The sequence below is a fragment of the Girardinichthys multiradiatus genome, chromosome Y (genome assembly GCF_021462225.1).
Source record: "Girardinichthys multiradiatus isolate DD_20200921_A chromosome Y, DD_fGirMul_XY1, whole genome shotgun sequence".
NCBI classification, from domain to species: domain Eukaryota; kingdom Metazoa; phylum Chordata; class Actinopteri; order Cyprinodontiformes; family Goodeidae; genus Girardinichthys; species Girardinichthys multiradiatus.
This window is the reverse complement of record NC_061818.1, coordinates 35,533,209-35,546,256: the sequence shown is the minus strand read 5'-3', so window position 1 is coordinate 35,546,256 and position 13,048 is coordinate 35,533,209.

The window sequence follows — 13,048 nt, the reverse complement described above, 5'->3', positions numbered from 1 at the left end:
CTGCTATTATGGCAAGCTTTTAAAAGTAAGAGCTGTATTTTTACTCGAGATTCTCTCATGTTTTCTGTACACGCTGCCGCTTTAATGGGTGGATATCTGGAGGAAACCTTATTTTCTCCCTTTTAACATCAGTATTTGTCACTGTGTCATTCCACCCCTTTAACTGTAAAAATCTACTATTCCCCCACTACTGCAGATGCATGATCTCCCTCTCATTCTCTTTACTGCCGTCATTATGGGAAATATGTTACACTTGGCAGCTGCTTGGCTGAGAGCTGGAAAGAAAAGACAGAAGTGGGTCATATGCTGCAAAAGAGGAGAGAATTGAGGGGAGAAACGCTGCTTTTAGGATGAAAGGAGCAGAAGAGAAAGAACGAGGCGAGGAAGAAGACTCGTCTTGAGCTTTGAAATTAACTAGATGAATATTTTAGAGAAGGGAACAAACACTCAAAGACAGAATCAGTTTTTGTCTGAACATTGAATTGCAGCTTAAAACTTAAGGATGTAGTATCATCATCCTTTCACGATTACTTTAATCATGATCAGACACAAACCTAAGGAACACTTCAGTTTCGTGTCTGCTTCTCTGTAGCAGTAAGGGAGAAATTTGTAGAAAAGTTTAAAGCAGGTTTATGTTCTGAAACAACATCGCAAGCTTTGAGCATCTCACAGAGCTCCGTTCAATCCAGAAAGAGAGTGGACCAACTGCAGACCTACCAAGATATGGTGGTCGAACTAAACTGAAGGCGCCAGGAGCGCATTAATCCAAGAAGTAGCTAAGAGGCCATCTCTGGAGGAGCTGCAATGATCCATAGCTCCTGTAGACAGGACAACTTCTAGCCGTGCACTCAACGCACCTGGGGTTGAGGGAAGAGTAGCAAGAATAAAGCAATTCCTGTAAGAAATCCATTAAAAGACCTGTTGACACCAGCCATGCAGAAGACAGAAAACACGTGAAAGAACTTGCTCTTGTGAGAGGAGACCAACGATGAACCTTTTGACCTGCATGTAAAATTCAGTGTTAAGCACAAACCCGCACATCACCCTTAACACACCATTCCTACAGTCAAAAACAATGGTGGCAGCATCATGCTGTGGGGATACTTTCCTTCAGCAGGGACAAGGAAGGTGGTTAAGATTGATGGAGCTAGATACAGGACAATCCTGGAAGAAAACCTGTTTGGCTCCAAAAGAAAGTGCGGAGGAGGTGCATCTTCCAGAAAGACAACAACCATAAACATAGAGGCAGAGCTACAATGCATGAATGGTTTAGTTCAAGGGTCTGCAACTGAATCAAACGACAAAACTACCTGAAAAGAAAAACTGTCTGTCCCAGGTGGTGACAGAAATATTTGACTGGGCTCCAACAACAGCATTCCTGCGCTAAAAATACAAAAAACACATTAAGATACACATAAGAAAACTAATTAAAACACAGTGGGGGGCTGTTAAAAGCAACTGTTAAAATGTGCAAAAGTACAGTTGTTATTTTAAGGTCTTCAAGGTGGAAATTACCAACGGAATAAATTACTTTTTGTAAATGGTTTCCAGGCCAGGGAAAACTTGAAACCTTCTGCTTGACGGGAGCAGCTGGAATGAGTGAAGGGGCGGATGAGAAGATCTGCTGCCAACGTTGAGCAAGCTCTGCACAGGCGGCAATGTGCTTCTGCAGGAGTGATTCAAAGCTTTTACAAAGTACTAAAACACTGCAAAATATCACATAATATAGTATTAATGTTTGAAAAGTATGTGTCAGCATCCTTTAAATGTTCAGGTAAAAAAAAAAGGGAAGGATAAAACTACAAAACAGAATCATCTTTAATGATATAGGCTACATTTGTACATTTCTACAACAGACTTCCAGTAGGACTAACAGCCAATTAGAAAAAAACGAGCTAGTTTCATCTGCAACAGTTAAAAAAACTGGACGTCAAAGTCTTTAAAATTAAATACGTCATGTAAATATCATCATGTCCCATTAAATAACAATAACATTAAAAAAAAACACATTTAATAGTATGAACAATCAATGTGAAATATAAATTACATCAAAGCACCTTTCAAAGAGTGAGGATATTAAAATAAATAATTGGCCTTTTTTTATAACAAGACAGTACGTCATAATGTGAGGCTGTGCAGTCAGGAGAACATTCCCACATCTGTAGCTTCATCAACAAAAACTATAAATATGGTAACATCATAAAGGAATCCTTCTGTGGGATCAGAAATAACGAGAACAGAGAGCTGGGTTTAAATGAGACGATTGTCACATTGTTGATGCAACAATATCAACAGCTTAAAGGACAACTGATGAGGTCTTCCACTGGTCCTGGATTCATTGAGGAAGTCTTTTCTGCACGCTGTTCATGCACATATCTTCAGGTGGTGGACCAACGAGTGACCGCCGCGTCAAACGCATGCACAAGCTTTCAAAACTCAAGAGTTTACAAGCAAAAAAGTGAAACGAGAGCTTAATGTGGGTAGAAAACATGTTTCAACGGGTGCTTCAGAACATCACGAGAATATCAAAGACCGAGGCACAAAGCTGCCTCTTTAAGGTCCACCAAAACGAGTACCGGCTAACAGTTCTGGTGGATTCTGTCTCTACAGCCACTTGTGTTATAGAAAAATTCATACATCTATGTTACAGTACAGTGAGAGCGATTTCAATGTGTACAGCGCCTTGCAAAGGTATTCAGACCCCTTGGACATTTTCACATTTTGCCATTTTACAACCACAGACTTCACTGTTACAATGCATTTCTAGTCAGCCCAACTGAGCAGGAGCAGGGGGACCTGGTCGGAGTTGAAAAGCAGCTGGATGGAGACAAATACAGGACTATCCTGACAGAAAACCTGTTAGAAGCTGCAAAACACTTGAGACTGGGTTAGAGGTTCCCCTCACAGCAGCAATAAACATTCAGCCAGAGCTACAATTAAAAGGTTTAGATCATAGCACATTTATGTTAGAATGGCCAAGTCAAAGTAAGGAGCAGCAGAAAGCAGAGATATGGTGGGGCAATCTTTGAGCAGGGCAATTGCTAGTTGAGCAATCTCCAAATCTAGCTATGGATAATTGGCAAGAAGGGGGGGGGGCTGCAAACACTGAAGAATGTGCTCTGGTCAGATGAGGCCAAAACTAAAACTTAAGACCTACACATTAGAAAACACTATCCTGACTTTTAAACATGGTGGTGGCAGCAGCATGCTATGGGATGTCCTTTTTTTCCCAGCAGGCACAGAGAAACTGGCCACACAGGGCACTCCTGTAAGGAAACCTGTTAAAGACTGCCACAGACTTGACCCTGGGGCTCACATGGAATGGATTAGATAGATGGTTCTCAATCTGTGGTGCAAGTACAACTCATGGTACTTCGGCTGCCTTTACTGCTATAGTCAACCAGGAGCAAGTGCTGACAGCTAGGAATATCATTCCCAGATCCAAGGTTTGGATGGAGGAGATTTGCTGACTGGTTTTTATTTACCTGGCTAACTGCTATTAGCCACACAAGCTAATAATGACCCATTGCTCTGCTTTTCATACAGACTATAGCAACATGCTGATTAAGGGACTGTAAAATGTATGAATGATTTATGTTACAAACTGTCACAAGTTAAAAAACAAACTATATATATATATATATATATATATATATATTTTTTTTTTCCATATGCAATGCCAATTTGTTTTGTTTTGTTAACCAATGACAAAGTATAAGACCTGCTGTACTACTGTTTTAAAACCTAATTACTTAGGTGGAACCTGTTAACGGCTTTGTGTTTGCCTAGTCAAAGTCCAGACCTAAATCCTACTGGGAAAACACTTGGAAATATCTGCGTACAGACGCTCCTCATCCATTCAGACGTTTTACGTTTTTTTTTTTTAAGCATTGTGTTTTATTTTTCATTTACTTCATCTTCACGTTCTGCTTTGCGTCGGTCTGTCACAGAAAATCTCAATAATATACGTTGAGTTTTGTGGTTTTAACGTGAAGAAATGTAAAACGTTTCAGAGGTAAGAATAGTTTTGCTAAGAACTGCACTTGACCTGTAGGTTCAAACTTAATGCTTTAAAATTTGGTATTCTGAGCAAATTGTAGTGAATAGTTCTTTGTTAAATCAGAAGCAAACTCTGTTCAACTCATTTGTACATCAAGATAATTCGTTAGAAAAAAGTCATTTAGTAGATTATGAATTGAAATGTTTACAAAAACATCAACCAAAATCTAAAGGTTTCACTTCAGTCCGAGTACTGCAGGTCTAGGTCGACCGTACCGTCCGTCACCACCAGCCGCACCCTCTTGGGTTTTGTAGCCCCCATGGGGTGTGATGTAGGAATTGCTCCATAGTGTGAAGCGCCCTGATGTTCCCCGGGCTGGCACTGCTGCGGCATGTCCTTACCGCAGTGTTCGTCCTGACCTCTGAGCCCTGCAAACCCGCCCAAAGAGGATGGGTTGGACAGCTGGGGTCCACAGGGCTCAAGGACCAACCGCCCTTGAGTGCCTGAGGGCTCCATCAGGCAGTGGTAGGTGTAGTTGGTAGGGCCCAGACCCGGGTAGCCCTCAGGACCGTCCCTCAGGCCTAGGGTCAGCGAGTGGTCCCCACTGAAATTCAGTACATAGGGAGGACCTTGGTAGCCGTAAGCGAAGGAGGCGGAGGACTGAGACTTGGCCGCCGGTGCTGGTGTACTAGGAGGTGTGCTGTGGACCAGCTGAGGGCTGCTGTGCTGAGAGATGGGTGAGAGAGAGGAGCTGTAACTGAAATCATAGGCGTCCTGCTGCGTGTAACAAGGCTGGTGTTTGTCCGGGGTTTTAGTCAGTTTCAAATTCTTGTCCTGGGGGGATGAGTAGCAGTCGGAACCTTTGCTGGGAAAGAAGAAGGGCCTGGGCAAGTCAGAGAAGTTTTTGTATCCCATGTTAGTTTCACAGCCCTCCTGTTTGTCTGACACCATCTTAAGTTTACCAAAAGACTCTGAAACAGAAGAACTGGGTCTGCTAAATTGAAGGTTGGGCCTAATGGGGCTGCTTGAGGAACCGAGATGGCCGACATCTTTTCCAAACCCCTGAAAAGAAATGTTGCTTTTTTGAGACATGTTAGCAACACATTTCTGACTATGTTGGATCTTTTCAAAAGCACCTGGCTTTGCATCGAGGGTGGACCCGACAACCGAGCCGCCGGTAGCCATCGTGTCCTTACACGGCGCACTGTACAGGTTCTGGGTCTGGTTTCCTCCCTGAAACTTCAGAACCCTGTGGATAACCGTAGAGGGCTTCTCCTGGAAGTTGAATGGACTTTCAGAAGGATTGGGATTTTTTGTAGAGAAGAGCGGAGGGGAAAGGAATCTGTTCGGCATTTGAGATTGCGTTCCCCTAACTGTGTTCGGCTGGTTGCTTGGAAATGACTGGGATTTACTTGGAATGCTCATGCGATGGAACGGACCCGGGGTTTTCAGGTTTAGCTGGGTTTTTGCCTGGCTGGTGCTGGGCCTGAGGTTGGTGGATGGTTGGCTTAAAGCGATGGGAGTCTGAGATGAAGTTCCACTGAAAATGCGAGGTTTGCTGGCGACAGACAAAGGCTGTTGAGTGTTGAGGTCTTCTTTGGAGTGCCTTATTCCTGGATTTTTGCTCATAATACGATCTTTGCTCACAACGTCAGCTGAAAACCCCAAACTGGGATTGGGGCTGTCTTTGGAGATGTCTTTAGCTTCACTTTCCACTTGAACAGAGTCACTTTTAGAAGGAACCAAGCCCGGGAAAAACTGCAGATCCTCACTGGTGAAGTTATTCCCTGGACTGGGAGGGCCAAGATAGGGAGTTTCTGTGGTCCAGGTGTCGGCAGGGCTGTGAGAGAGGGGGCTACTGAAGGGGTCAGTGGGTGGATCCAGGGAACACAGATCTGACGGCGAGGAAGGGAGCATATTCTGCGGCTGATCGTATCCCTCAAAGCCGAGGCACTGGAAGTCCAGGATGTCGTCGCAGCAGTTGGTGAAGCTGGGCTCGGCGGACAGCATGTTATCAGCAGCTGGGAAAGGAGGAGACTGGGACGGGGTCTGGATCGCAGAACTGGAAGCACTGGAGCCGGCCGCTGTGGGCTTTTCCAGCGTCTGAGATGAACACAGGCCTTCAGAGAGCCTGGAGAGGCTGTTGTCAATTTGCTGGAGAGTGTGACTCAGACAAGTGGAGGGCGTTTCCACAGGCCCACTCTTGCGCTGTTTGTCCATTCTGAGCCTCTGTTTCCTCTCTCCACTGTTTGTCTCTGACCTTTCTGCGATTCGCTCTCCAGCTGAGGGTATAGCTTCAGTTTTGCTCTCGTTGAGGGGTGAAGACAGCGACAGCGGGGACAGAGACAGTGAAAATGGGGGTGGTTCTGTTTTTAGAGGGGCCGGATTGCTGTTCAATCTCTGATGAGACTGGCGCTCATCTTTAAGAATCCCAGAATCATTAACACCTTTCTCCTGCTTCCCTGAAGTGTGACCCTTCACTTCCCTCTTAATATTAAGCTCAGCTGTTAGGTCCAGCTGTTTGAGCCCTTTCTTGCTGTCCACCTCCCAAATATCCTCCACCTTCCTCCGCAGTTTTAGTATCGGTAATGAAAGACTGTTTGAACACAGTTCTGGCTCCAGCTTTTGTTGGGAGGCACTCTCATAAAGGCAGCAGCTTTTTAAAAGATGATCTTCAACTTTAGTTTCTGAAAGCATCTCCCCAGTACCATTCAGACTCTCTACTTTCTCTGGAAGCTGGTTCAGCGGGGGCTGGCTGTCAAATTTCTCTTTAATTTCAGTTTTGTTGTCGGAAAATTGACTTTGTCCGGATTTATTTTCACAAACTTCGTCTGATTGGACGTCACTGGAGCACAGTGCAGCTTGGGTTTTGATGTTTCTTTCGCTTCTGCGTATTAAACGATGAAGTCTGCTCTTCGACTTCTGATTCGCCTGTACGTGAGCCTCCATCTCTCTGTTTAAGATGGACACAGAATCCATGATTGCTTTAAAAGGATCGCAGGCCCTCATCGGGTCATCGTCCTTTTCCGTTTTTAGCGCCATGCTCTCTCCCTGCACATCCCACACCTTCCCTCTTCTCCTCTTGAGACGGATCTTAAAATCCAAGCCTGCTTTTGTCTCCTCTGAACTGTTTTCTTGAGAGGATGACGATTCCATGTTAGTTTGTGATTCCCATTGTTGGATCTTAGGGGCATCTTCTGCAGGATTATCACTTTGAACCTTGCTGATATCCTCCTGCTTCTCCAATTTGCATTTCCGGACTTTCCTTAGCAGGTGGCCTCGGGGAGATTCGTTAGCTCTGGAGCGAAGCACTCTTTTAATAGAGGGTTGTTTTTGGATCCTTCTCGCCTTCGATTGTTTTTCTTTTTTGACTTTGCTGCCTTCTCCTGAAGACGGGGGTGGGTTCTGTTCTGGCGATGGAAGTGACGCCAGCTCAGAAGTGGTTTTCTGAACTGGATCAGAGGCAGAAGTCACGCCTTGCTCGGAGTCGACCTCCACAGAGCTGCGAAACGTGCGTTTCTTCAGAGGTATGTTGGACTGTGGATTAGCATCTGGGTGGAGCTGAGCTTTAACTGAAACGGGCGACCTGTGAGGTAGAGAGTTGAGGGAGGTGGCCGGCGGCTCGCTACGCTTCGTTTCAGACTGGATCTGCAAACCTTTCTCACTCGAGTCCATCGTGACTACAACCGGCAGCTCTTCGCACGGGGCTCCTTTGCTGCTTTGTGTTTCGTCTGCTTTCTTTTTCAGCGCCCTTCGTCCTTTCATAAACCTCCCCTTAACGGAACGTTTGCACACCCCTCTGTTCGATTCTGCCTGCAACCTCTGATCTAAAAAAGATTGATCTTTCCTTAATATATCAGACAGCAGAACCTTTGCCTGTTTTATAACCACATCTTCGTGCTGATCATTAAAACTCCTCTTCGTCAGTGCTGATACTTTAACTGGATCTTTCTCTGTGTTTTTAACACCCTGGACGTCATTCTTTCCTTTATTTGCTGCTTTCGACACCACTTTACATTCAGCCTTGTTTGCTTTCCCCACTTTTTGAGCTTCACTTTCAGTAGCAGTTAATGGAGGGTCTTTTTCCTCTCCCTGCAGCTCCGCTTGCACTGTTTTTATTCCCATAACTCTGTCGGCCTCCTTCTTCTCCTCGTCAGGTGGATTCCCAGCGACTTCAGCTGCATGCTCTTTCTGAACAGCTGTTCCATCTTTGGCCTTGGAAAACATTTCCTTCTGTGCTTGTTTGCCTTTAGCCGTGCAGACGTCTGACCTGAAAACACGGTTTCTGGGCAGATTCCCAGGTCTGGGGCGCCGCCGGCCCTTTGCTTTCCCTAAAACGCCACCTTTCTCATCTTCTTGGATTTTTCCAGCCTCAGACCTTTGTGGGACTGATAACCTTGTAAGTTCGACTGTAAGGTATTGCTTCAGAGATATTACTGGATTGTCAACAACCTTTTCCGATCCATCCATGACTGTCTGACAGGCTCCCGAAATGGATGAAGCTTGGACAGCCTTTAGCTTGGCGCCTGGATTTTGAGGTGCAGCGGTGATGCTAGAGTTAACTTTATTGTTTTGACTTTCACTGATTGCTTTGTCCATGTTCTCCTGTTTTGTTGCATTGCAGGTTTTGTCCCCCCGAGCAGACAGAGAAACTGTTGTAGTGTTACCTAGGTTTGTGCTACTGGACTCTGTGTTTGTCTGCTGCGTTTTATGAACCATGTTTTTGGCTCTGGAGCAGATCTTCAGTTGTCTGGCCTTCCTGTCCGCCACTTTGACAGATTTCCCATTAAAGCCCAAGCTATGTACTGCGGGTCTGCTCCTTCGATTGGCCGACATGGAGGAATTTAAAGTAAAGCACTTCAGATTTTCCGAAGTGCCGTCGTTTTTCTCACCACTCGATTTGCTTTGCTTCAACCCACTTGGCTTCACCTCCTCCAGTTGCTGCAGCAAGGCCCTCTCTTTGCTTTTAGGATCCTTACAGTGGAGCAGGAAATCCACCGAGTGGCGCCGTACTCTGATCCGTAGGTCCTTCAGAGTGACCTGAGACAGAGGTGGAACGGTCCTGTACTGCTTCACCACGGAGGATTTCAGCAGGTGGTTTCCTGATCGTCTCTGCTTCTCCCGTCTCCACCTCTTGGTTTCCGTCAGTTTTCTGTTCTTCAGTGCGTTTCTCCTCATCTGCTGGGTAAAGGAGTTCCTGGAGGGGATGGCTGGGAATAAAAGAAGGATACAATTTAGCAGCCGGCCTAAATCCCATTACCTGCTGAAATGTGCAAACACTGAGGTGGAAAAGAAAACTGTTCTGGTCCGAAGTTTTCACCAATATCAATCATTTTTGGGTTTGAATGTCTGTTTTCCAGGGTGCAATGATTATACAACAAGCAACTTCTTTAAAACACACAGCCTCAGATATACAAATACATTCACTTAAATCTGTTAATGGATGGGGGTAAAGGTCAAATAACATATTCTACCTTGAAAGAGGCAAGAATATTAATTTCTCATTAGTAAACATGGTGGATTACAGCTGGTAGTTTCTGTATTCCGGCATATAAAGGATGTATTTCACACTACTCACTCGGATGGAAAATACTCAGAACAACAGGAAAGTCTGAGGAACAGAGGGAAGATCTAAGAACAAAAAAGTGTGGATGTACCACTCTGGAAAAAGACCTAAACTGTCCCCTTCAGGAACAACCCAGAAACGTTTAAGGCTAAATACTGCAATGAACTGGGAGCTGCTCCAACTCCAGTTTAACTATCCACAGTACAGCCAAAGTCTTCTGGAGAAACATCTACGATGGAGATATTTGGCTAAAAAGACAAGAAGCAGGTTTGGACACGGCAAGATGAGGCTTTAAAACCGGGAACACTGTATTGACTTTCGCGCATGGTGGTGGCAGCATCATGATGTGGGGCTGTTTCTCTGTCACAGATGCTTAAAGTAGATGCAATCATGGAAAGGGAGGATATGTACAATGGGGGTGTATGTATATATCTGAGCCTGTAAGAATGATTGCACCCAGTTCCTGTTTCTAAACATAATTGAAGGTTGTTGTATAAGAACTTCGCCATGGAGAAGACCGGGATGGGTGTATGTAAACTTCTGACTGCAACTGTATAATCAGGCAGAGAGAAAACAAATGTATAAATAAAAAAACATCTCAATGCATCTACAAACATTTCCCATGATCTGCTGAAGGAGCCTTTCCACTTAAAGCTGTTTAATCGACTTTCCTTAATTGATCCTTTATGGCCTTTATAGTAGCAGAGAAACATGCAGTCAATGGGTTTAAAAAGTGCTTGAATTTATTGTGGGTAAGTCTGTGAGGGTTTGCTATGATAGGTGTCAGCACACAAAGAAGAAGGAGTCTAATTATTTTAGGTTTTGCCATTGTGAGAATATAAAAGCAAGTCGATTAAAACAAAAAGGATTAATTTCAGTCATTCAGCAACAAAAGTCCAATATCACAAGAATATGTCTTGAAGAGAAATATTTGCTCACACCTGGTTGCATTTGATCATGACATGAAGCGGCGGGACGGAGGTAGGGAGGAAGGAAGGAAAGGAGGAAGGGAGGGAGAGAGAGAGAGAAGATTGATGAAGGAAGGCAGAAAGAAAGGGAGGAAGGTAGGAAGGAAGGATTGATGAATGAAGAAGGTTGGAAGGAAGGAAGGAAGGTCAGAAGGATTGATGAATGAAGAAGGTCGGAAGGAAGGAAGGAAAGAAGGAAGGAAGGAAGGGATTTTCCAGCTTTCAGCATGTTTGATTTAAAGATTTTAGAAACTTTTAAGATTATGATCAAATTTTAGTCTGAAATACAATAAATGGCTCCGTTACAGACAGTCTACACAACCTAAGCAGGTTAAATATAACTCCATCCACTGCAGTTGACAGAACCTTTACGCCTACATACGACCCAGCTTCAATAAGCTTCAAAACAGCTACTGTTGACAGCTTTTAACTTACTTTTGAGTCAAACCTAGAAGGTACCCCCCGTTTGTATGGGGATTTATAACACAAACTGGATTTCAATGACCTAAAGAAATTCTTTCAATTCGTCCTGACAGAGCAGTTTACTGTCCGGGTTCATGGGGCGCTGCGGGTTTATCAGAACAAAAATCATGCCCAAACACGTCAGCCAGATCTATAGCACAATTTTTCCAAACAAACAGTACATTTATAAAGCAATGGATAAATAAATGAACACATTTAAGAGATTTAATTTTAAGAGAGAGATTTGAAAATCAAGGGGGTTTAAGACTTTTTAAGGCCAGGCCAAAAGCCTTTATTTGGATTTTATTTTTCTCCCCGAAAATAAACCTGGATTTCTGGTTACCTGTGAAGATCCCAGAGTGGATTCCTGGCGTCACTGGTCTCGCAGCAAAGTGGCCTTTCTCCCTGTGTTGACGGAGATATCGCTCTCTCAGGCGGTACTTTTGGCCCACGGCTTCCTTAGTCTCCTCGCACTCAGGTTGTTTCCCTCTGTGTTTGAAGTGGCCCTCTCCATTCCTAAAGGAGATCCAGATCAAACACAGGCTCTCATGAATGAAATCTGAGCTGTGTTTAACACGATGCCTGTTGGATTAGCAGACACACCTCTCACAGGTGCAGCATTCACACATTTCGTTGCCTTCACCAAAAAAGCTGGCGCCATAGTAACAGGTGATCTCTTCCCCAGGCGAGATGGGTCGGATCACTTCCACACAGGCGATGTTTTTCTCACCAGGGACAAACTTGGCAGGTGCAAAAGGGGAAAAAAATGGATTAGACAAAGGTTGGTCGGCCCCCACAGGGCCCAAAAACAACAGAGGTGTCAGAAAACAGAAGAAAAGGGACACTTTCTGTAGTAAAATGGTAAAAAAAACCAGGTTAGCAGTGTGTTACCTTGCAATTCGGTTTGCAGTCTTCAACCCAGGAGGACAAAAACAATGAGAGATAAAACAGATTTCAGTTAATGACTCGATCGCAGTATACATGGCAATTAAGACTTTGCTTATTTTGAAGCAATTCTGCAGTTAAGTTTAACAAAGAGGTAGAAATACTACAATGGAACAAAAAAAACTTAAACCAAACCATTTCCGTAACAAACCAACCACACGTTATTTCAGTCATAACAGCTTTAGTGTAAAAATACTGCGGATTAATCAGATTTCAATCAAGAGGGGGTTAATTTCAGACAAGCCTGTAGGCATGAAACATATTATGCGTCTTTACTCACAAACTTGTTTAATCAAACTGAGTCATGAAGTCAGGTGAGCCGCCCTGAGAACGGATCGATTCTGGAGGTTATAGAATGCAAAACAACGAGGCGGTGGCCCTTTGTGGATCTTTTAAAAAGGTCAGAGAACGATCCATTTAAGTCAACGCATCACGCCTGACGCGCACAGCGTGTTGAAAACAGAAAGGTCTGAAATAACGAATCTGTTCGTCTTCTGTCTATTCAGGATGTGTTTAATGTCAGGTTAAGAGTGTGGGATTTCTCGCCATCTGCGGACTCACTGACAGCCCGTTTCACTCTCCCAGGTCCAAAAACTATACAAGACCAATTGCAATCAATGTCGGTTCATTTCTGGAACAATTGTTAGTGACCCACCGATCAACCGGCCAGTTTGTTAAGTGTATTAAAATTGACCCGCCACCTGTTTCTGGTCCTTGAACGCATCAACAAACAGCATCTTCCCTCATAAATTCTGTTTTAAGCTCGGTAGAAGTCGGATAAAGGCTGCTGTGATACATAAAGGAGGATAACCTTGTAATTACGGGTCAGAGAACAACTCCCTTCCCCCGCCACCCCTCCCCCACTTGTTGCACACCGCTGGTCAGCTGGCTGGCTCAAAAGGATTACAATCGCATCTGCCTGGAAATCTTTCTGGCTGTGGAAAGCAGTCATGTTGTGGTAATTATGCATGGATAGGGATGGTAAACTCATCATGAAAAGAATCAGTCTTACTGTCACAATAACGGCAATTTAATCATTTCTGTAAAACCCAAAAACTGATGATATAAATGCCATTTTTCTTTGCTGCTTGAACAGTTCCTCCCCTC